Source organism: Rhinolophus sinicus, chromosome 5, assembly GCF_057876585.1.
Source record: "Rhinolophus sinicus isolate RSI-liver-muscle chromosome 5, RSI-T2T, whole genome shotgun sequence".
In the NCBI taxonomy this organism is placed as follows: domain Eukaryota; kingdom Metazoa; phylum Chordata; class Mammalia; order Chiroptera; family Rhinolophidae; genus Rhinolophus; species Rhinolophus sinicus.
In genome coordinates this window covers 30,288,008-30,313,853 of record NC_142505.1, presented here as the reverse complement: position 1 = coordinate 30,313,853, position 25,846 = coordinate 30,288,008, and the positions used below count along the sequence as shown (strand labels likewise).

Sequence of the window (25,846 nt, the reverse complement as noted above, 5' to 3'; positions counted from 1 at the left end):
CACCACCGCCCGCCACGATTGGCGGCCGCGCGGGGGAGAGGCCAGAGTAAGCCGAGCGCCCATTGGCCACGCTACCGTGCTCGCTCGTGGCCCCCGCCTCCCGGAGAGGAGGTGCGGGGAGGAGGAAGCTGCGAGGGGTGGGCGCGGAGCTGCGGTGCGCGCGGGGCGGGGGTGTCGGGCGGGGAGCAGAACCGGGGGAGGGGCAGCCAGGTGCTGCTGGGAGCGCGCCTTGGGCGCGGTGGGCGGAGCCGGGGGCTGGAGGTGGGGGGTTCCGGGAAGGGGGTAGCGGCCCCCAACTTGCCCGTGGCCGCAGCGTGCAGATGCTCCGCAAAGCCAGGCGAGGTTGAAGGATCGGGGTTAGAGGCCGGAAGGGGCGTGAGCGATAGGCACCTGGAGGCTGCCGCCTTCCTGGGAGCGGCTAGGGGACTGGGGCAAACCCGGCTCGCACGTGGAGGGCGAGTGAGGAGGCGCCACTGGGTTTGGGGAGGATGAAGGAGCCAAGGGAGTGGGGTGAGGTGGCCACTGGGAGACTGCTGTCCTCCCGGGGGCGGCAGGCAGGGTCAAAAGGAGCGGGGAGCGGAGGGGGTGCGGGGGAGAGCATGAACTGGCCGGATCTTAAGCGTAGAAGAAGAATGACTGCCCCTCACTGGCACACGCCCCTCCGGATTGGGGAGGTTGAAGGAGGTGCGGACTGGTGATAAGTGACGCCTGGGCAGCAGTAGAGGAGAGGGCCGATGCTTGGAACTCGCGGAAAGCAGCATCTTTGCAGCCAAACAGGTTGTGGCTGCCTGAGCCTTTCTCTACCCGCCGTCCCAATCCGAAACAACATTGTGGTTCTTTCCAAAATCCCCCTGCCAGGCTTGCGTTCCACCACCACCACCACCCCCCTCGCCCTTTATTCTTTTGCATCTGAAGGGTTTCGCCTCCCATTCGAGAAAAATCAATTATTTTTACAAAAAAGAAAAAAAAAGATGTGCTGGATTTCCAGTAAATAGCATCTTTGGATGTAGAAAAGGAATGACTCCCTCACCCTGCTGCACACGCCCCCACGCCACCTCACAGTTCTAAACGGCTTTTCTTGGCTTTTCTTTCTTAGGCAGCCGCACAGTTACCATTCCAGGCTTGTGTAGGAGAAGACTGTTGTGCGCCTGTGTCTGTCCGCCCAGGCAGGTCCAACCTCTGGTTAAAAAAAGGTACAGATGGTTAGAACACAAATGTGTGACGTCAGGCTCGGTTTTAAAAAGTCCCCTGTTCCCTACATCAGTTGTGTCTCTTGGGACAGACTATTTAGAGGATCGATTTGAGTCTGATGGCAGTCAGGAGAAAAGGGGACCTATGCCAGAACTGTCAGTATATTGTGATGCTGTATTTATAACAAAAAGCTTATCTTTTAGTCCCATAAAAAAATGAAAATATCAGTGCAGAATGAAACACATCGCCAAGTAATAATATGATCCTTCCAATATTCTTTGACGTATCAATGCCTTGATTCTATAGAAACAATTTCTTACATTCCTCATCATAAATTATATTTTCTACTTAAAATGGAGTTCTCATAACTGTGTGGTAACATTGTCTTCGGTATGTCATTCCTCTTCATCACCTTTAGCAGATAAAATAGGGATAGTTTGTCACCCAGCCTCCACTTAGTTCAGTGAGGGTAAATGAGTTAATGTTGTGAAAGCATTTGAGTTCTCCAAAAGAACGGTGTTGTGATAATATTACTAGAGTACTTTTACTACAAATCACCTTTTAAATAATTACTCATGTGCTTGCTGTATATAATACAGAATTCTATCTTAATTAAGGAGTATAAGAATTTACCCTCAATCATATATGAGCCTATTAAGCACTGCAGATCTGGCCAGGAATTAGTACATCCTGCTCTCCCCTGCCCCACCCCCAATAATCTCTCCTCTAGGTTAAAGTTCTAGAATTTTAAAGCACAACAAGAACCAAATTAGGAATTTGGGAAAGATTAACTTTTGGGAAAATACAAGTACATTTGGAAGTATGAATTTAAATTGTAGAGTATGCATTTTAATAAGTTTTATAATTGAGCTAATGAAACTTTCAGGGCTCTTCTGAAATTTTCTAATTAACAATAACTAATGAAAATATTTTATAATTGTTCTCCCTGACTGCAGCAGTGGGCTCTGAGTCCTCCTGGTAGAGGATGCTTAATACCTAACACGGTTCTCACACTTCTTCACCCTTGACACTGTTTAACTTGCATCTTAAATTTACCATTTATAAAAACTACGCTTAACATTACCTGAACTACTTATATCACAAAATCAAATAAGATAATGATATGAAAGGCTGTGGGAACTCTGCAGGAGTTCAAATTTAATGTTATTATTGCAACAACTACATTTCCACAGCTAAAGGGTAACAATCATTCTGAAATATAGGAATAAGAAACCTAGGGGCCGGCCCGGTGGCTCAGGCGGTTAGAGCTCCGTGCTCCTAACTCCGAAGGCTGCCGGTTCGATTCCCACATGGGCCAGTGGGCTCCCAACCACAAGGTTGCCAGTTCAATTCCTCGAGTCCCGCAAGGGATGGTGGGCTCTGCCCCCTGCAACTAAGATTGAACAAGGCACCTTGAGCTGAGCTGCCTCCTGGATGGCTCAGTTGGTTGGAGCGCGGGCTCTCAACCACAAGGTTGCCAGTTCAATTCCTCGACTCCCGCAAGGGATGGTGGGCAGCGCCCCCTGCAACTAAAATTGAACACGGCACCTTGAGCTGAGCTGCCGCTGAGCTCCCGGATGGCTCAGTTGGTTGGAGCTTGTCCTCTCAACCATATGGTTGCCGGTTCGACTCCCGCAAGGGATGGTGGACTGTGCCCCCTGCAACTAGCAACGGCAACTGGACCTGGAGCTGAGCTGCGCCCTCCACAACTAAGACTGAAAGAACAACAACTTGAAGCTGAACAGAACCCCCCACAACTAAGATTGAAAGGACAACAATTTGACCATTGTTCCCCAATAAAGTCCTGTTCCCCTTCAAAAAAAAAAAAAATTACCAATAAAAAAAAAAAGAAACCTATGTAATCGAATAATAAAATGAAATAAGATTCATGTTCAAAGTTTTATAATATTTTAAAGTCTTTGTTATAAGGTATTCCTGCCTACTATAAAGTGTTCAAATATTAAAGGAATCCATAGTATTGAAAAGTCCCATATCGTCAAAGCCAATGAGGCCAGGAACTTGAATGGTGTTAGTAATCTCTCTTACATCCTTATCTTCTTCTTCCTCCTTTTCTAAATATCACTTTCATTCTCTCTTACTATAGCCAGCAGCTCTACTCACATTTTAAGCACTCTGCAGTCATAAAAGAAACCTCATATTTTAAGTCTCAGGGAATGACTAGTCGGTTGGGTTAGGCCAGTGTGCCTATGCCTCAGCCAATCACAACAACCAAGGAATTGATGATAACTTCCATTGAGGATTAAGATATAAAATGGTGGGAGGAAAGATGTCATATAGATATGATCACCAGGGAAATTGCTATGAACTGGTGCACCACTCCAAATTTTAGTTGCTGTGCTACTGTGTTGGGCACTTGTCAGCATCTTATATTCTTTACCTCATGTAAGTTTTTCAATAACCTCAATAACATTTTTGTGTTGGAAAACTAGGGTCTAAAGAAGTTTGTGTGTCCATAGTTACCCAACCAATCAATGTCAGGGTCTGGATGCACGACGGCCTTGAAAGCCAGAAGTATAGCTTATGCGGTAGGAAAAAGAAAACTATTGATGACTTTTGAACAAGATAATCCCTATATTATAAAAAATGATTTTTATGGAGAGCCTGAAGTACATGGCAAATGCGTATAATAAACTGCCAAAGCAGCAAAGATAAGTTCAGAAACTTAGAGGATAGAATTAGAAGACCCAGTATACATCTGAAAGACTTTCTGGAGGAGAGAAAATAGAGTATGAAGGAAAGGTAATATCCATAGAGTAATGTGTGAGAATTTTTCAGACATGAAGCAGAACATGAGTTATCAGATCAAAGGAAAATGCTAAAACTCAAGCAGAATACATTTTTAAAATTGAGGCCTGTCCTGTACATAGTAGTGACGTTACACAATATCAAACAATAAAAATATGTTAAAAGTTACCACTGAGAAATGTCAAATTATCCTAAAAGGAATGATAGTCATCCTGTCAGCCGATTTATCAGCAACACAAGGTTACAGAAGACATTGGAAAATATCTTCAAAGTATTGAGAGCCCAAACTGAGAAACTAGAATTCTATCCTTACCTAAACCATCTTTCAAGAAGAAGAATAAAATAAACACATTTTCAAAATTTAGAACTTACAGATGCTCATTGAAAGAAATGCTAAATATACTCCAACAAGAAAAAAGCTGAACCCAAAAAGAATAAGTGACATTGAAGAAGGAAGGATAAACAAATAACTTAGGAAATACCTTGGTTAATCTAAATCAGTAGTGTTTTTGTTTTTTTAAGTACCAGTATTTTGGAATTTTAAAACTAGGTGAAATTAAAATAGTCGCCCTTAAAAAATATAGTAGATGATGCTAGAAGGGAGTTTTGAATAAAAGAATACACTCCCTTTTATTCAGAAGGAGTAAAATATTCCTTAACTTTAGATTTTGACAAGTGATTGTATTGGTTAAAGTTCTTTGTTGCAAACAACAGCATGCAAGAATTTCTTAAATTGATATATTCCCAGAGTTACTGGGAGAGCTAAAAAAAAAAAAAAAAAGGCTTGGGCTAAACTTCTAGAAAAGTGCCCTAAACCATGCAACAGAACTAGCACTAGCATGATAAAGAAACTGCTTCTGCTCCCATCAAGTAGCAAATGCCAGGAGTTCAACTTTTCTTCATCTGTTCCTGTTGTCGGCGTCAATGCCAGTTCTGTCAGAAACTTGATCTTGCAACCACTGCCACCTCCACCAACTGGATGCCTTTGCCTCTACCTACATGAAGAGATTAGAAGTATATGCAGAACTTGTATCTTCACATGCCCATGGGTGCTTCTGATTAGTAGAGCCTATGTCATAGGCCTGCATCCTAGCTGCAAGGGAGGCAGGAAGTTTGAGTTCTGAATTCAATTTTACATTGGGGAGATGGGATCAATAACCAGGGAATTATCCCAAATGTAGAAAGGCTATTTAAAAGATTATGGCATAAAAAGAGATATAATAGTACCATTTGTGACAACGTGGATGGACCTTAAAAGTATTGTTTTAGGTGAAATATAATAAGTCAGATGGAAAAGGACAAAAAACATGATTTAACTCGTGGAATATAAAACAAAAAGTAATAAACTAACAAAATAAAAGCAAACTTATAGATACAGACAATAGAATGGTGGTTACCAGAGGGGAATGGGGTGGGTGATGGCAAAGTAGGTAAAGGAGGTCAAATATATGGTAATGGAAGGAAACTAGACCTCTGGTGGTGAGCACAAAATAAAGTACACAGATGTCGAATTACAGTACACCTGTAAATTATATAATGCTATTAACCAATGTCACCCCAATAAATTTAAGAATAAAAAGATTATAACAACTTTAAATATGACAGAGTCCATTACTGATATGCATATTAAACATTGAAGGATGTTCACCAGAATAAGAGAAATAGAATGTTTGGCTTCCAAAACAATAGAGAAAAGAAATGAGCTATAGAAAACTTACTCAAAGCTACTGGATTAGCAAGCAATAAAGAAGAAGGAAAAAAAAAAGCAAATTAAAAATATGATAAATCGGAAACAACAAATAAGATTGTAGAAAGAAGTCCAATAAATAACAATAAATATCAAGTCTAGGGATGTCCATTACAAGCAACACAACAAATATTCAGACTGGATTTAAAAAAGAAAAACAGCTATGTGCTGTTTGCAAGATATATGGTTAGAACATATTACCAAAAAGTTTTTGAGAAGTGTGATTTTTAAAAAAACTATACCAAGAAAATACTAACAACAAAATTGTTCATCTGATAGCATTAATATCAAACATAAGAATTTAAGGCACGAAGGATTGATAGAGATAAAGAGGTGATAATATAGTAATCATAAAAGGACTGTCCACCAAGAAGACACACAGTCATGATACAATCGTGAACTTGTGTGCGTTTAACCACATAAAGCAAAATTTGATGGAACTATGTAGAAAAATTGGCAAATACACCATCAAAAATTAATAGACAAAAGGTTAGAATACCATAAAATCAATAAACTTGATATCACATGAGTTTATATATATGTACACACACATACACATACGTAATCAATAATAAAAAATAGTCCACATGACTCCTTCAAGACCCTAAATCCAGCCATTTTACAGGTGAATTTTACCAAACATACCGGAGATAATGCCTTTCCTTTGTTTTGTTACACAAAGCGTATAACCAAGATTCCTGATACACAGGTGCTCCTCAGACACCTTGCCTTCCAAACCAACCTTCTAACATACCAAGTTTTTTGACAGGTACATGTATTTGAACAACAGGGCCATTCAAAACTATTTTATTTAGTCAAAAGCTCTTCCGAGGGGATATCTGCTTAACTTCTCCTAGTATCTTTCTGCTGGTGATGGCTCCTCTGTGATTGAAACACATGGAAAATGCATTTAATAGACTACATAAGGTAAAAATATGTAACAGTTGTATACATAGTATGATATAAACTCAAAAAGCAAAAAAACAAACATCTAAATAGAAATAAAATTTTAAAGACTGGAAGAAAATATACCACAATATTAAACGAAGTTATCTTTGGATGACAAATATGAATCATTTCTTCTATTTTTCTGTATTTTGCCTATTGTATTTAATGAGAAATAAGTAGTTTCCAAATATATTGGTCTTTATGATTCCATTACTTCATTAGAATTAAAAAAACATGAGACATATAGAAAACAACTACCAAAATGGCAAAAGAAATTCTAAGTATGTCAATAAGTACATTAAATGTATTGGACTAAACACCCTACTCAAAAGAGAGAGAGCAGAAGGAATAAAATAGCAAGACCCAACTCTGTCACAAGAAGAGTGCTCTTTGTTTTCTGAGTTTGTGAAAGATTGGTATTATTTCTTCTTTAAACATTTCGTAGATTAATGGAAGCCATCTGTACTAGGGCTTTTGCTTGTGAGATTTTAAATTACTAATTCAATATCTTCACTTGTTATAGGTTGAGTTTGTTTCTTCTTAGTGTTGATCATTTATGTACTTCTTTTTGTCCTTTTTATCTAAGTTGTTTAATTTGTTGCCATTAAGCTGTTGATAGTATTCCCTTATAATCCTTTTAATTTCTATAGGATTGGTAACAATAGACTTCTTTCTTTCCTTATTTTGATAATTAGTGCCTTTTTTTCTTTCTTTTTTTTTGGTCAGTCTACTTAAGAGTATGTCAATTTTGTTGAGCTTTTCAAAGAACCAACTTTAAAATTTTTTTCTCTATTTTTCTGCTATAATATTTATTATTTCATTCCTTCTGCTTGCTTTGGGTTTAGCTTGCTCTTTGTTTTCTAGTTTCTTAAGATGGAAGCCTAGAGGTTTTTTTTAATTTAAGACCTTCTTTTCTGGTATAGACATTTATACATTTCTCTTTAAGCACTGCTTTAGATACATCCCGTCTTCCAAGACTATTCACTCTACAAATATCATTGATAAGATAGCCTGAAACAAAAGAAACGTGAGAGGCACATGAGAATCATCTCTCAACAGAGAGTTTAACCTTAAGAGCATGGACACTTCATCCATTTTAAGGCATGCAGTTTGGGGGAGTGAGGAAGATAAGATTATTGGGAAAGAGGCTGGTAGCTCTCTTTTGCTTAATTTAATTTTTTCCACCAGTGTATCAGTAGTTGAGAGTTATCAGGTCAGAGTAAGGACTGGGCATTGAGAGTGTGGGGTTTAAGTAGAGAGAAAGTCTAGAAGTGTGACTGAGGGTTGCCTGAAGAAATGAGGAATTACTGGGCACCGCTGAGGCCCCTCTTGTAATTGATGATCATGAGTTTAGATATCCAGCACAGTTATAATATTACTGTTTTAATCAGATTTGTTCCACTGCTTCGGTATAGAGACAGGGAAGCCAGAGAGTTGGTTTTAACCAGGATTAGAGTTCTTCCAGGTAAGCATGATAGAGAAAGAAAGTGGCAAGGGAGTTGTAGATGTACACAAAGGAGTGATGACAGTGATTGACCAGGGAATCTAGGCTGGATGAAGAAGAGAGTGAGGACAGGAAGGACAGTGAAACATTGGTGGGGCCCACGGGTCAGAGTTCGTGGTGGTTGAAGAATGGTTGGAGGAGGGTGTTAGAATAAGTGAACTAGACGCCAGGAGGTGGTAGTCAAATAATGGAATGCATAAAATCAAGGTTTAGAGTTATGGTATACGAGCATGGAAATAGGTAGCTGAGGTGGGTGGAGGAAAAGATCATTGGGGGTGAGGAGTTCAGGAAACTAAGTGGCCAGAATGTCAGATGACCTTTTCAAACTCACTAAGAATTATTGTAGAGAGAAAGACAGTGAGCCAGGTGCTAAAATTTTCAACGAATGAGGGGCAGTAACTAGAAAGTTACAGATGATTGCAACATGGAGGGGTGGCAGGTGCTATGGACTGATGGCAAACTATTCCTTCATTTAATAAATATTTACTCATATATGACCAACTAAGTACTGTCAGAGAGACAAATTATAATCACTGTCTTCAAGAATTGTATGAGCTAACTCGAAGCTAAAACATACACCCACAAAAAGCTGAACAACGGGGCAAACATTGCAATATGGTGAGGCCGAAAGAACACTGGCCTAAAGGTCGGAGGATCTGAGTTCTGGTTCCAGCCTGCCAATAATTAGCTGTGAGTTTGGGTAAATCACTTAACTTCATCAGGCCTCAGTTTCCACATTTGGATATGGATTACATGATTACCAAGATACCTCAGGGCCTAACATTCCATAACTGATAAAATAATACGCATTTCACAAGGAAGTTAGGAAGAATAAGCATGATTACCCAAATGTTATAGAAAGAGGAAATTGAACCATGAAGGACAACATAATTTGTCTAGCATCAGACTAAGTCAGGTGCATTGTTTATGTTAGATCATATAGGGTACAAAGTAGTTGCCCTGATCTGCGTCTGTTTCCTTCCACTTACACAAAGTTGTGTTTGTCTTTCCATTAGCTCCATTTGTTTGTGGTTAGGTCATGATTGGTTATGTCAAAGAACAAGGAAAGTACTATCAGAACCCATAACTGTAACACTGACGTTAAATGCAGCCCTGAAAAAATACATTTTTATAGGAAGCAAACAGGTGTGTTGCCCTCTAGAAAATGTATGTCACTCTGGAGTAATTAGACTGACGTACATTTCCCTGGTGGCAATGAATTGGTCCAGTAACTCTTGACATGAGCATAATGTTGGGTTGAGATTGGAGGTCAAAGTTTAGAACGATATAATTAGGGTATAGGGGACATAAAGGTTTTCCCTATATAACAAATTCTTCCTTTATAACTGTAATGTTACTGCTGTATTTTTTAGTATATTCAAGCACATTCAGTCATTCAGTTAACAGATATGCATTGAGATCCAATAAGCTAGGCACCATTGTAAGGGCTGGAATTATTATGGAGAGCAAGAGAGCTAAGGGCCCTGTCCTAGCTCCCTTTACTAATGTATGCTTAATGGGGCAGATGGACATAAATAAGAAGATGAATAAGATATTTTTCAGAGCATGATCAACTTTATGAAGAATATAAAATAGGGTAACAGTATTCCTTACCATACTTCCTCCATTTACAATGTAAATACCACAAGAGCTCGGACTTTGTAATATTCATCACTGTACCCTCTGTGCCTCCACAAAATTAGTGAATTTTAACTATGGGCTTCTTTAGATAGGGTTGTTAGGAAAGATATTTCTATGGAGATACCATCTGAACTGAGACCTGAACAATGAGGCGTTTACTCATGCGAAGATGGAAGGGGGAAGTGCAATGTAAAGGTCCAAGGAAGCAACTAGTTTAGCATGTTTAAGAATTGTAAAGAAGGCCATTGTGGGTGGAGGATTGTAAGGGTGGAAAGTCTATCATAAAGTGAGGTTGAAGGGAGAGTCAGAGGCTAGAATAATGTAGGAAGTTTACTCGGGCAGTCCTGTGGGAAATAGACTGAAGGCAACATGAGAGAAACCGAGATCGATTAGGAGATGGGAAGTGGTGGTGGCTGGCGCAGGGGAAGAAGTACTGACAAGTAGTTGAATTTGAGATCTTTTGTGCAGTTAGAACAACAGGACAAGCTGATTGGTTGGATGTGGGGTGTTAGAAAAAGAGAGGAGTCAAGAAATATTTCAATGTTTTGGCTTGAGTCCTGGTGATGCCAACTGGTAGGGAAACTAAGGGAGGAGCAGAGTTTTATCAGGGAAAATCCACGATGCAGTTACGTGAAGCTTATGGTGCCTATTAGACTTCCAAGTGGGTATGTAAATTCAGGGGTTCATACATGAATATGGCAAGATGTCAAAGCTGAAGGTATCCTTTTGTGAGTCATTGTCATTGAGATGCTGTTAAGCCCCAAAACTGAGAGAGATCACCAAGGAAGAGCATGTAGATAGATATGAGAGCCAAGGATTAAGCCTTGAACATCTGTCATTAGGATTCCAGTTTTGGCCTTTGGATAATGTGATATTTTATATAGAACTGCACTACCTACCAATTCAATCAGTCAGTTTTAAAACCCCATTTTGTCTTTCTCCTTTTCTCAGCAAGTAGTAGAAAGCTATCTTGGTGAGAACCTTTAATCGCACACATAGCAGCCCCCAGGACTTGCCAATATGTTATCAGATACATAGGGGAAGGCTCTGACCCCCGTTCCCCCCCAACCCCTGCCCCGTCCCATGCCTCCCTCCCAACATACAGTCTTAGATGACTCCCCCAGGCCACAGTCGTCCCTCCTTTATTCTCTTTTCCTCTGAACTGTCTATTCCTCATTATTGTCAGTACCTCTGTAGATATTCCTACTGGTACTGTTGTGATTTATGTAGAGCAGGTGCTTTAATCTGTGTTTGTTTCCCTCCACTTATTCATAGTTGTGTTTGTCTTTCCATTATCTCTGTTTGATTCTAGCTAGGTCTTGATTGCTTATCCCCACCTTCAACTACATTGTAACTTCTTCAAGGGCACGTTTTTCTCTTATATATCTTTCTGTCCTTGTCCTGTTCTGCAGTTTCCATTTAGAATGTAATTACAGCAAGATCTAGGACCTTGTCTGTTATGTTCACCACTGTACTCAACACTGAGCCTGGAACAGAGTTCTTGAATAAATACAAACAGAATGAATGGAAATAAAATAGGTGTTAATAGATTTATGTTCTAGATAGATTATCAAGTTCTTTGCCTGAAAGCAAGACTTTCTCCCTTTTCCTTGATAGAAGTTATCTCCACTTTGGATCCCCTTGAGCTGTAACACACACTTAACCTAGGGTATGAAGAGGTATTTCACGCCTCACCACCTTTAGACTCTTTCTCCTGATTCTGCTGATACGGAAGCAGATAAGAATAGGGCATGTGTTATGGTGTGCATGCTGCCATGCATACAGTTGGGAGGTGTGGCAGATTATCTGCAAAGATGACCATCAACTATTTCTTTCATGTCTGTATGTATATGTTGCTCCTCCCAACAAGAGATGGAGTTTGTTTCCCTTCCTCTTGAATCCGGATGGCCTTGAGAGTTGTGGCCAGTAGAATGCTGCAGAAGTAATGTCATATGACTTTTGGGCCTGGGCTATAAGAGGCCTTACAACTTTCAGTTTTACTTAAGTCTGGGGATCTAGACACCATGTTTAAGAAGCTTGGAATTCTGGATGATCTGAAACCACATTGAGAGACCAGCTAGTGTCCAACCGTTCCATCCATTGCAGCTGAGGTATGAAATATGTAAATAAAACCATCTTGGATTCTCCAGCTCCAGCCAAGCTGTCCCAGCCAACCAAATGGAACAGAGACAAACCATCACCAAGGAGCCCCACCCAAACTGCACAATCATGAGAAATAATAAATGGTGTTTTTAAACCACTGTTTTGGGGGTTATCTGTTATATAGCAATAGATAACTACAATAGGACCTGTTTCAGGATCCATTTTATGACAACACTTGTAGAAACACATTGCATTTAAAAGCAGAGCCTCTGCAATTTCTAGCAAAATTACAGATGTAATTATCCCTCGTCTCAGCAGTTTCCCTTCTAGGAATCTATTCCAAAGATGCCCTAGCAAAATACACAAAGAGTAGATACGTTGGCTATTCATTGCAGCACCATTTGTAACAGCAACAAAACCAATTCAAGTATATTAGTAGGCTGTTGGTTGAATAAGCTTTGTAACATCTACGTGATGGCAGTAACACGCAGCTATAGGAAAGGAGTGAGGAATACCTGTGAACTGCCAGGCAGTGATCATCAGGACATAAGGTTGAGTGAAAAAAGTGAGGCAGAGAAAATCGTGTACGGTATGATATGCTGCTACTTAACTTCCTTTTTTTTTTAAGTGAAAGGATAAATTATAAAATTTTCAAAAGAAATTATTGCCTATTGAGAGAGGGAGGGAATAGGGTAAATGACATCACAGGAATATAATCTGCAAACTCTAGATTGGGACACTTTATAGAACAACCAACCCACTTTCTCAACAAATACAAAAGGGAGTTGGGGGCAACAGAATGGGAACCTAGTGTTTAAAAAGAGGGACTGAAGAACATATCAACCAATTGCAATTTATGAACCTATTTGTATTCTGATTTGAATAAATAAACTGAAAAAGTTCACCAGACAATGGGAACATTTAAACTGGTTGAATACTCAATGATATTAAAGATTTATTATTTAGGTGTGATAATGGTAGTGTGGTTATGTTCTTAAAAGAATCTTCATATATTAGAGATACACATTGATATTTTTTATGGATGAAGTGATATGACACAGAGTTGCTTGAAAATAATTACATGGATTGGTGAAGTGGGTGGTTTTAGATTAAACAAGATTGGCCATGAGTTGCTAATTATTGAATGTAGATGATTGGTTCATGAAGGTTCATTACATTGTCCTCTTTATATACTTGTATATTTGAAATTTTCCAAAATAAAAAGAAGTGTCTAAGACCCAGTGTTTCAAGGGCACTGAATCCATTTTGTTCATAATAGCACACTTCAGGTCCGTCACTCCAAGTAACAGCATCTATGTCAAATGGAAGTCATGTCTATAAAACCATGATGGGTATTTAGAACTGTGTGTGATTGACACAGTGTAAGTGAGTTTAATGTTATAATGAATTCTCAGGAGGTCCAAGTGTTTCTGTGGTTGTGGTCCGTCCTTCCTTCTTAAGTTCTTCCTTCCTTTCTTACAATTTCTTGTGTCATTGTTGACTCTTAAACTTAGGAAAAGTTTTAACTACCATGTTAATAGTCTCCTTCTCTTCCAAACATGTATCATTCATTCAGTCAATCATTCAACACTCTTTGGTCGAGTGACTACTGTGAGAGGTCCTGGTGTTAGGGAGAGGATGCTGCTAGCTAACAGGTCTACGGTATTGCACACTTCTGTCAACACGTGTGCCCAGATGCTTGCAACACTGGAAAAATAAAGGGCTGTGGCAGAGGTCTATGACAGGGCAGAGGAGCGGCTTGGTTGCTCCGTCTCTAGTAGGAGATTCAGGGAGAAATCTTGGCAGAAGCGGTGTTGGAGCATGCTAAGGCACTGGTTCTGGGAAAGAATAACAACAGAATTGGGTTTGGTTCATTTTCGAGGAAAGATGTAACCTGATGCTTTTCACTTTACAAAATACCTTTCACTTCCAAATACCCAAAGCTTCTCATCTCCTTCCTTTACTGCAATGAATGATAGATATCAGTGGTTCTCAAAGTGTAGTGCCTAGACCAGCAGGGTGTCCATCCTCTGGTAATGTTTAGCAATGCAAATGCTGGAGCCCCACCCCAGACCTCCTGATCTGAAACTCTGGAGCTGGGCCAGAGACCTGTGTTTTAACAAGCCCTCCAATGCTCCTGACATTCACTCAAGTATGAGAACCCTGGTGTAATGAAAACCGGTGAGGGTTACATAAATGCAGTTTATAGAAGGAGAAAGAAGCCTGTCCTTTTCTCCGAGTTAAAAAAAGTGCTTATAGGAGAAATTTTGAGAGAATCCAAAGCAGAAAAATAGTTTATCTTGGCCGAGTTTCTGACAGAGTAGTGGTTGTAGAGACCAGTGTTCCACAAAGAGAACCACAGATTCCAGGCGGGGTAGCTGCTGTCCACCGCTGAGGAGCAAGTGCAGACTAGAGAGAGAGATCTAAGACATGGGGTAATCAGGCCCACAGTCTCCTCTGAGATACCAATCGTTGGCCAGAGATGACTGAGGCCAAGAGCTAAATACAAAGATCACCCTCAGATAAAGCTGTATGATAACATTTTTGTAAAAATGTGTATTTTCATGTTTCATATGGCTACTAGAAATTTAAAATAACCTATGTAGCTCACATTCATGACTTGCATTATATTAGCACTGGTCTATAAGGTATATATAAAATGGAAGCTTTGCACGTGACAAAATTTGACCCTTTTTTTTCTCCAGCTCTGAGCAGGAGAGTGGGTGTCCAGAACCACAAAATGTCATTTCTTATTCATTTGTCATTTATGTTTATATTGTGAAGATAGTTCAATGATACTAGCCATAAAAATCATGCGGTAAACATCTCTTATATCTTTGCTCACAAAGCAGTTTTTTTATTTTAGAAAATAGACTTTCCTATCAGGAGAGCATGCGTTGCTAGATAAAAACTAGAACATATAATAATTATATACCAATTACAGCCACGCCCACTCCTTCCCCTCCCCCCCATCTTGACTGTTTCACATCGTTAATTAATCAGGACATTGTTTCCTCTTGATCCCAGACACAGCACTCGGGTCCTTATCCACAGAGGGCTCTGGAGAAGCTATGTAGCCAGTGAGAAATGCAGCCATGGTGTGAACCTAGGCCTGCCTGACTCCGAAGACCAAGTTTCCTCATTATACCAAGTGGGTCCCCACGTAATAACGGGTACACGTTTATAGTTTTAGTTCTAATTCAAGTGAGTAAACTGTCCTTCTGCTTTATAAATTAGTATCTTATGCATTTGGTTGGCACAAGTCCATCCCTGAGAGGCCCAAAACCTTTTGATATGCTGGCAAATCTGAATACGATCTGCCCTTACCCACTAAGAGCCAAGCTCTAGGCCAGGACAGGCCTGTACGGAGCACACATGCTCGCGCTCCTCTCCCTTAACTACGCCTGACGTTGCTAAGCAATCGCAGTGTTCTTCTCTGTCGAGCCCAGACGTAGCCTCCACGTCATTGTCAACACAGCGCTCCGGGGCGTCACTGCCACTCGACTCATGAGACTGTGAAGTTGCTGACCTGGATGAGAGTGACCTAACAAAACCGCTCTCCCTCCCTGTCCAGCGGGCTTTCTTCCGGGGAAACCCTGACCTCTTTTCTTTCTCCAGAAGGGTAGATACCGTTGGTTCCACTACCAACCCAGAGTTCGTGGTGCACAAGTCAGACCTGGGGAAGAACAAGGGCATGTTAGGAAGTCAGTATTGAACAGAATGGGAGGATTCATCTTCCATGGTTTTCTATGCTTCCAGAGGCAAGCTCCAGAGGTTTGTATACAGTGCCCTTGATTTAGTACTCACCGGGAAGTTTTTATATGGAATTTACAACAATAATTATAATCATAATAATTTCTGTATCGGGATTATTTTGGCTACGAATAATGCAGAGGGCACCAAAAAAAAATGTATACACATTTTAGGAAAGGAAAAACTGTTAATTGCCATATTCAATATATACCAATAATGAAAGATAAATACAAGTCACATCTGACTTCTGCAATTACAAGAGGTGCTCAAAGTGGTTACCATCAGCGTCCACACACTTCTGATGATGGTGAACTACTGTTTGAGCATAGATAACATCTCTTAAAATGTGTATACATTTTTTGGGCACCCCCAGTATATATGTATTTTTTATATTCAGAATGTTAACACTGCTGCTACTCAAGAAACTATGCAGCCAGAGGCAAACTTATCAACATAAATGACAGTATGAGAAAAAGGATGATGTCCCAGAGGAAGTGGCCATGGGAAAACTTTCACATTATAGGAACTCGAACGGATAGTTTCCTGAAAGTGCAAAGGATAAAATGTTGGAAGCGGATCTAAACTTAGAAAGGACATGGCAATTTGCCAAGGCATAGAAAAGATGCTCTGAAGGTAAACATTGTATAAACTACTCTTGATAAAAATTTTACAAAGAAATAGTGTTTCTAATGTCATAAATAACAATCAAGTATTAGTTTTACTATTTTTAAACTATGCATCACTGTACATTTATAAATGGAAGTAAGAGTTTTTTAATATTGTGGCAAAATTTTTTATGAAACTTGTCATTCTTCCTGTTGATTAGTAAGATTACTTCGCAGTTGCAGCTTGCATGGTCTTTTTATGCCCCTGCAGTACCATGCAAAGTGAGGACTACCTATACATGGGTAAAACAAGAAGAAATTCAAAATGATAGACTTTTACTTATGCTTTAGCAATGTAAGTGTATTTTAAAGTATGATTGGAGCTTGAAGAAGATAAGAGATGCAATAATATTGTAGACATATCTGCCAGTGCAAACCAATAACTCACGTAGCTAATTCAAAGGTATGTGGTACATTTGATTATTTGGGTACTCATTTGCCTGGAGGGTGGGACTATAGAAAGGAAAGGATGGTGAACAGGTGTGAATCACCATTTAACGTCTCATCCCTGGGAATCATGGCAGCCAATGTCAAACTATCCTAACATTTGCTTCCTTCAGGAATGAGTCTGCACGAATTAGGAGGGCATTGGCTGCAAGTACATCAGGCTCCAGCTCCTTTTGCTGGGCATTTCTCTTGGCACTGCTTTCTACTTGCATACTGGCTCCATTTCAAACTGGCAGCAAATCATGACAGCTGTACCAGGCATCATCACATCCAAATGCCACGTCGTCCAGAGGCAGATAGGGGCTGTTTCTTCCAGAGTCTCCTTCTCAGCAGTAAAGAGAAGCCCTCCAGCCTATTGGTCAGAACTGGACCACATGGCCACTGACTGTATCAGTCAGGGTTTAGGATGGAAAACCAAAGCCACTCTGTGCATTCTGGATATAAAGGACTTAACACAGAATTGGGGGCATACACAACTTCTGGGACAGCCGGGAGAGCAGAGTTCAGAAAGTCTATCCTTGAAGATCAGAGGAGTTGACCCCGAAAGATCTTAGCCCGAAACACCTAAGTGTAATTCCTCGAGTTTGTGCCAGGAAGTTGCTGGGAATCTGCCCACCGATACAATTATAACCATCTCTAGAAGAGGAACACCATCCTCTTTGCAAATCTTGCCCTCTTGTGAGCAATCATCTGAAACAGGACAGAGAGGGTGATTCTGGGAAGCATGGTTCCTAGACTTAGAAGGAAACAGTGATGGCAACATACAATCCACCACACCCACCCCTAAACCAGCCCCTGCAGAGGGGAACGGGCCACTAGGATTGGCTTGGGCCCATTAGGATTACTCTTTGGTGCTGGGGGTAGGGTAAAGTCACTCTCAACTGTATTACTTGGGGGAGGATTGACTCTCCCTTCCCCTCCCAAATCAGTGCATGACTAAATGAGGAAAAAGCTGTTTGAACAACCAGCGGTACCTGCCACATGCTGTTTCATACCATAATCATAATTTTCTTTGCAAATAAACATGTGTTACCAAAGTAGCTAGCTATATATTTTAAAGAAACATGCTCTATGACATTCACCATGCATACCTGTGATTACTCGCAAAGTACAATCTCCTGCAAAGCAGGTCAAATTCCAGGCTAAATTGTAAAATTACAGTCAGCTGATTAGTAATTTATAGCATTATGGCATTTAGTAAAAAAGTGAAAGCTTTTAGAAAATCCTTCCATTAGCTCTTCTCCAGATAACCAGCCAGCTTTAATCTGCTGCTTCTTTATATGCCTTACCAGTACCGTGAGCCCATCCTAGATTTAAGGAACTTATTTGCAAGGCTCAAATGTACAAGATCACTATCCCTTCCTCCTGCTGCTCATCTTCCTGATCTCCATTTGGTGGTGGTTTTACATCCCAGCTAATGCCATTCCAGTTTCCTCAGAGAGTGTGGGACAGGTTTGCCCCTGGGAAAAGGAAAGCTGATGGCTATGAATCCATCTGGGGGGCCGAGGAAAGAAGACAAGTGTCAAGGATGCTAATTTCTGATTTTCTCACCAGGGCTGTTTACAGTAAATCCTTTTTCTAAGAAAGCCCTGAAGATGAGCCTGTGGGGTCTGGGGTATCAGGAAAATTATATATGTACAGGTGCCAGGGTGTGGCTTCAGTTCTAGAAGGGCACCACAGCTCAGCATTTCCTCCCACATGCCTCCTCAAATACGCAAGCTACATATGTATTTATAACTGCAGTAAAAAAGTGAACTTTATTAGCAGCAATAACTATAATAATGCCAGCAATTGCACTCTGCAGAGCAGCCAGAGACTATGGGCACCAGGATTGTGTTCAGTCAAATCACGAGCAAGTGTAGATGCCTTATGAGTCACTAACTGGGCATAAATCAGGAAGGCGGAAGGGCTAGAGCTGACTGTCACTGCGAGGGCACTGTGGGTGTCCAGAGAACATGTCCGAATGCTTCTTCCAGGGAGTTGTGGTGTCCTTGAGGTTAGCCACTTCATCATGCATTTTTGTGTCCACCCATCCTGGTCGCAGCTCTCAGTAAATGTTTGTTGAGTGAATGAAATGTTGACCCTGGAACGCACAATGGCTCCTGAATTGTTCTGTGTGTGTGCACATCTTCTCCCCTTCGTATTCAAACATCTCTCCTCCATCAGTGGAGCCACAGCTGTATAATTGAAGAGCCCCACTCGTAATCACTGTGAGCCAATGAGGCTCTAAGCCTGTGGTTCTCAACCTTGGCTGCACATTAGAGTCACCTGGGGGATGTTTGAAAATGTCAGTGCTCAGGCCTTACTTCAGACGACTTACAAGCAGAATCTCTGGGGCTGAGGCTCAGACATCAGAACTCGGAGGTTGAGAAACACTGCTCTAAGCTAATGCGGAAACTGCTCTGGTTCAGCAGTCAGGAGACCTGCAGGCTATCCCTCAGGATAAAAAAGCACCAGTGCCACTTTCACTGAGGCCCTAAGTGCAGACAGAAAAGAAGTCATTCTGATGGGACTTAGGAATGTGTTTTTGTACTCATCTGGAATTTGAGGAGGGGAGGGTGTGTCACGTGTCTTGGGAATACATAACACTCCAAAGAACAAAACGATGCCATGCTGTGAAATGAAAGGGGAAGCCATTGAATATCCTGTCCTGCCCTGGGTAATGACCCCTCTCCAGTCTTCAACCCCCCCCCCCCACCACCACCACCACCACCACCAGCACCACCACCACCTCTGCACATGTGAACTCCTACTCACTCTGCCTGCAGCCCAGCAGCCTCAGTCCACGGGACCTGCGTTCTCCCTGAGGACCTGGTACCATTCTTGAGAAAGGTTGGGAGACAGGTAGGTTTCTGTTGTTTGGATTTGTAGACATCTTTGGGAGAGGGGAGTGGCTGAGCTGGCACTGGGGGCAGGGGAGCTGTGACTCAGGGGAAATTCTAAGCTGCTACAAGCTGCAGCAAGTGTGTGTCAGTGGGAGGTGAGAAAGGCAAACAGAGGACTGTAAACCCTGCCAGGAACCTGCCTAGCGGATAATCAAAACTTGACTATAAATAACTAATGGAAGGATGAATGTGTTAGTGAAGTTATTTTCTAAAGCAGTATATAGGCAAAATGAATGCTCCCCTTGAGCAAATCCTTAAGCTGTTCCAGAAGGCCAAGTAAAAATACAAAACACCTGTCTGCTGGTGGTACCTTTACATAAACAATTTTCCCAGATAACTGAAAGCTACCCCCATCGATGTCAAAAACCTTGACATTTTAATTGTGTAAGGGAAGTCTTTCTAGAATGGATTATATACTTCCCAGAGATGGTGGTGAATAAAGTGCATAGTCATTTGTTGGCTTGTGGTGGTCCAGGAAGCAGAACCCGGATTTCCTTCTGAACCACCCTTTTCATGCACTTTCAGTCAGGCTCCCGGAGTGGAGCATGAGACCTAGGCTGAAGGCCATCAGAGCGTCTTGTTTCTCCTGGCTACAGGCCAGGGGCTCTAATGCATGGGCTTTGTGACAACTATTCCCCTTGCTTCGGGCCCTCTCTGGCTCCCATGCAGTCAGATATGTTTTGAATAGATACAATTACTGCAAGTCTGGCCACTATGTAAGTAGAGAGTACTGAAATGAATTTATTATTATTTCTTTTAGTGCTCTTAAAATTCACTTTGGTTTCTGAATACTTTCAAAAGACTCATAAAACTTCCTATTCCATGACCTGAGACTATACTGGAGAAACAACTCAGGAAAGTAACCTAAAATAATCCATACCTAGTTTCAGTCTCATTTCTCAAAATATTTTGTGCACAATCCTATCCTGCTTTGGTGCCCTAGACATTGCAATATTGACATATCCAGACTGGCACAATGAAAGTAAAACAAAGGACCATACCTTTTATCCTGCAGTCGGTGTTTATGAGACTTGCATTATTACAGACCTTAAAGAAAAAACTGTGTATTGTGGAAAATTTTGTACAAAACACTGTGTACCTGACTCAATTGTGAAACTCCCCTCAGGCCTAATGGTTTAGAATTGTGGGTGAAATTAAGCCCACTGATGGATCAAATTCCTGTCCTTGGTTCATTTGCTGAGCTAGTGAAGGGAGGGGGGACGCTGTCAGAGTCTACCACACCAAGCAAGGCATGACAAGAAGAGAGGAAGCAGCCCAGTCACTCCCGGCTGTACAGACATAAGTGTTGGGAAGACAGCCCTGTAAGACTCACTAGGCCCTATTCAGAGGGCCTCGCTATTATAACCCAGAATGACACATGAGGGTCACAATTATAACTTCGTGTTATTAAGTTTACAATTATGGCTACATGGTTTTTTTTTGTTTTGTTTTGTTTTGTTTTCCTCCAAGGTGGGGAAGTGTGCAATACATTTCAGAAAACTACATCAAAGAAGGGTTAGGTATGGACGTTTAAAATGGCAAATTTGAATTATCTGAGAAAACTCACTTAAGCAGATTCCTCAATTCCAATTAATAAGATGGAAAATTAAAAAGAGAGAGGAGACCAAGCTTTAAGTTCTAGTTATGTTATTAATCAGCTATGTCTGGGAGCTCAGTTCATATCTTTAAGCTGGAAAGGCCTAAGTTTACACTCTCCAACATGGTAGCCACTTGCTATGTACAGCTCTTTAAATTTAAATTAATTAAAAATAAGATCCACAATTCAGTTCCTCAGACACATTTCAGGTGCCCACTAGCTGACATGTGGTGAGTGCCTATTGTCTTGGAGAGTGCGGAGTTAGAACATCTCTGTCATCACCAGAAATCCTGTTGGTCTGCGCTGATCTAGGTCCTGAGCTAGAGCACTGATCTAGAGGAGAAAATGTTTCATCTGCCTGTTGGTTGATCATAGTAATAGAAAACATCTTTGTGTTGTCTGCTCAGGCTCTGAGCCACCCCTACCTTCTCTGAGAACTGCTCCCCACTACACAGAAGTGGGCACTAGACAGCTGTTTTGCATACGGCTGCTTCCCTTTTGATTATGACTGATTGGACCAGGAGAGGTCACCTGACCCAAGCACAGTCACTCAGAGCCTCTCCCTCAGGAATTTGATGCTGAGATTCAGATACAGGTCTCTGTAGGAGACTGTAATTGGAAAAAGGAAACATGAGTGCTGTGAGTGGCCACATGACCTCAAGAAGATTGGAGATGCAGAGAAAGCCTGACTAGAGAGAAGAAGTGAAACAAACAGGCAGAAACATGCTTAGATAAGGGACAACGTCCTGATGGCTTCTTGGTGTCAGGTTCCTGAGACCTGGTTCCTGCATTCTTGTGCTTGACTTTTTGGGGACACCCTTGTACGCGTATGTTTGTATGAAATTCCTCCTTATTTGCTCACGGTGGCCCAAGTTGGGTTTTGTAACATGTAACTGAAGAGCCCTGTCTAAATCGGTAATAGTTTCCTAGAGTTGAGAAGAACTCTGCAGCTCTATTCAGACGCAGCAGAATATAGTGACTGATGGATGATGTAGTTTCATGAGCACAGGTTGGAGGAGTTGAGGCATCCAGGCTAAATATTTGCCATTCCTGATGAGTCATTTTCTGCAATAATCTTCCTTTCTCAGATTCCTTTTGTTTCACTGGTGAACTCTTAGTTGTTTTTTATTTTTATTTTTTCTGATCATACTGGATGAATAACATGTTATTGTTTCATTGTCTAATGTTTACTATTAAGTGTTTCCATCAGTGAAATAAAATATATTGACACTGGCAGACCTCAGAAAGAGAGATAATAAATTAAGCATCAAAGACTCCAAATTTTACATAAAATGTGAACTCTAAATCCAACAAGCTTTCAGTAAAATGTGATTTTTAGTAATGCCAGCCAAATTCGCTAGGGATGGTATCCTACAGGTTTTTTAAAAAAATTATCATAAGGATAAAAAAAACTCTAAATGATGTCAAATTTGTCAAGGAAAAGTACAATTAATCTAAAATAGCTTTCTTTAAAGAAATTTAACCGACATTTGCTTATTTAATTTTAATAATTATCATGTGTTATGTTTGACCTATGAGCTTTACCCTTTCCCCATATGACAGTTATGATCAATTATATGAAAACTGAGGCAGGAAATTAACTTAAAAAAAAGATGACCAGTGTGGGGCCAGAGGCAATAGCTGCAAGAATGCAGAGATAGGGCAAGGCTACATAACAAGCCAGGGAGAGTCCACGCCTGAACCAGTGGTCCAGAGACAGGTAAGATTGTTTGTCAAAATGCACACAGATATAACAGGTCAGAAAGGCAGGCGATCAAAATCATTCAGGGTAACCAACCACAAGGAAGACCTTGCTTAAGAACAGATTGGTGTGAATGAGAGACTTAGCAACGAAGCAATTCTTTCTCTTACACAGCCAGGCTTTTGCATCTTTTACCGAGAGGCTTCCTGTTAACTATCCTCCCTCTATAATCATTGTGGTGGACAGACCCTAATTTTACCCATTTTAATGCCCTGTATAATCTCCTCCCTTTTAGTGTGGGCGGGACCAGGAACTTGCTTCTAACTAAAAGAATATGGCAAGGATGATAGGCTATCACACTCGTGATTATGTTATTATATACATACGAGCACTCAGGATCTTGAACACAGGACACTTGTCTTGCTACTTAGTATCCACTGAATCCCAAGAGTGCTGTCTTAGGTCAGGTTCCCTTGAAGCAGAGCCTGAGACAGTCTTTTCAGTGCACAGAGTTTATTGAGGGATGCCCTGGAAAGAAACCAGGGAGTGAGGGGAGCAGGATAGGCTGTGGAGTGAGCTGAGGAGGGAGGTGGGCTCAGGTAAATTCTAGCCTTGGCCAGATCCATGGGGACTCTGTAATGTGAATTCCACTACAGAGTTGTTCCACCTTGAAGATAAGAGGACCAGGCTTTTGTGCCCCTGTATTCATCACTCATTAGATGCTTGCGGTGAGAGTGGAATGACAAATCCCCCAAATTTCTATGGGAGACAGCTCATCCCACAGCAGGTGTCCTGTCGAAAGGAGGCCATAGGTGGAAGTTTTTAGCCAGAGCACTTGCAACAGCTGGGAGTAAAGGAGGTTTGGACAGGACACCATCAGTCTACAGTGACCAGGCCAGGACCAGAATATTTTATTATCTTCTGGCAGTTTGGTTTTACGTGTGGAATCACAGTGAGCAGGCTGGACAGTGTGGGGCCACAGGGCTCTCTTGCATAGGGTATTGAGATTTAGAATCTGAACAGGTCAGGTATTCTTCCTTGGCCTTTACTTCCTGAGTGACATTAAATCTTAGCTTTCTGCATCACACTTTTCGGCTGGCAATGAAAAATGTGAAAAAGGAAAAGCGAAGAGACTGAGTCCCCCAAAAGAGGTATTAACCCCAATACCATGACCCAAAATGAAGGAAATTCTTGTCCTTCATTCATTCCCCCAAGGAATATTCTGTTGAGTGCCTACACTGGGTCAGGCACTGTGAGAGGCTGTGAAGGCAATTCCAAGACCACGTTGAGCAATGGCAGCATGACTAAAATAAGTGCTGCTGCAGGGTTTGTGGTGTCCACAAGAAGGGACAAGCCAAGAGAGGTGGAGCTTGGAGAGAGTCTAGGTCAGCAGGGAGTGCTGAGAAATATAGCAACAGGCCCCAGCTAGCCTGCCAGGGACTCCAAGGAGAGCGTTGAGGTCAGCCTGAGACACCAGCCAAGTGGCAGTGTCTGAATAAGCACGTTAAGGTCTCCGTTCAGAAGCCCAGGCCAGGGAGAAGGGCTCAGGCAGATGGAGACTGGGCACAGAGGTGTGGCACTGCCAGGTGCCAGGTGAAGGAAAGTGATAATGGATTTAGCACCTAGTACTTGCCAGGTACTTTGAATACATTTATTCCTCACAATAACCTTGCAAGATAAGAATGAGGTTCAGAAAGATTAAAATAGTGCCTCTCAAACTTTAATGAGCACGTGAATCACTTGAGATTGTGTTAAAATGCTGATTCTGATTCAACATCTCGGGGTGGAGCCCAAGATTGTACATTTCTAACCATCTCCAGGTGACGCTGATGCTGTCGGTTCACAGATCCTACTTCGAGTATCAAGAGGTTGAAACCCTCACCATCGAGTCAATGCTTTTATTATTATGAAGGAAAAGGTAGAGAATGAAGGGCAGGGAAACAAAAGTAGTCTAGTTTGAGAGCCTAGTCTTTCAAAAACAGTCATGGTCTTAACCCTGGACCATGGTTGTCTACCCTCCTGGGTGTGGGTAGGTGTGGGCAAGGAAGTCTCCTGCCTTGAAGAGGGCATTGGCCCACTTGGGGTGCTTGGTGGGTATTGGGGGGAGCTCTAGTAGTTCTCCTGGAGTAACTTACCCATTTCAATGCATCTGATCCAACATATTTTAGTCATTGTTCATACATGACTTATGGCTTAATGATCAGTTAATTTGGATAACATATATATATATATATATATATATATATATATATATATATATGATTACATATTGTGGTAGAGATTACTTTTCAGTAGCTACTTTTAAGTTAACCTCGGAATAAAACCAAATCCACTTCTCAGAAGTTCTCTTGACCTTTTTATTTTCTAAATGGTTTTTTCTTTATCTAATACCTTCTCATGGGCCTTATTGTTGCGTTTCATCCTCTATCTCATTCTGGATTATTGGTGCAAAGGCTTATTGAAACATTTCTTCGTTTTTAAAATTGTGATAATAAGAATTGTAATAAAACTGTTTTTCAGAAATCTGCATGGCTCCAGTGTGAAGCTGAGTGTGAACCATGCCTGGGCAGTGGAGGACAGGAAGTTACAGACTGAGAGAGACAAGTGTGGACCAGATACTGCATCCTGGTGCCAGTGGCACCATGGCCTCCTGAAAAACAACGGTCTGTGAGGGCCACACCTTGGGCCTCTTACTGTCAAAGGAGATGCTGTGAGAACAGACTCTGGAGCCACATTGCTTGGATTCAAATCTTGACACTGGCTGGGTGACCTCAGGCAAGTTATTCTACTTCTCCAACACTCGCTTTTCTCATCTTTAAAATTGGAAGAATAATAATACCTACCTGATAGGGCTGTTGTGAGGACTAATTGAGTTAATCCATGCAGTGAATTTTAGA

General features: G+C 41.3%; 1 long non-coding RNA gene across 1 annotated transcript; it reads left to right on the top strand.

Annotated features, from left to right (window-relative positions):
• Positions 1-2: 2 nt before the first annotated feature.
• Positions 3-25,846, top strand: LOC141567337 (uncharacterized). Its single transcript, XR_016021283.1, has 3 exons — positions 3-154; positions 1,097-1,193; positions 25,470-25,846. It is a non-coding gene; the product is annotated as an uncharacterized LOC141567337 (long non-coding RNA).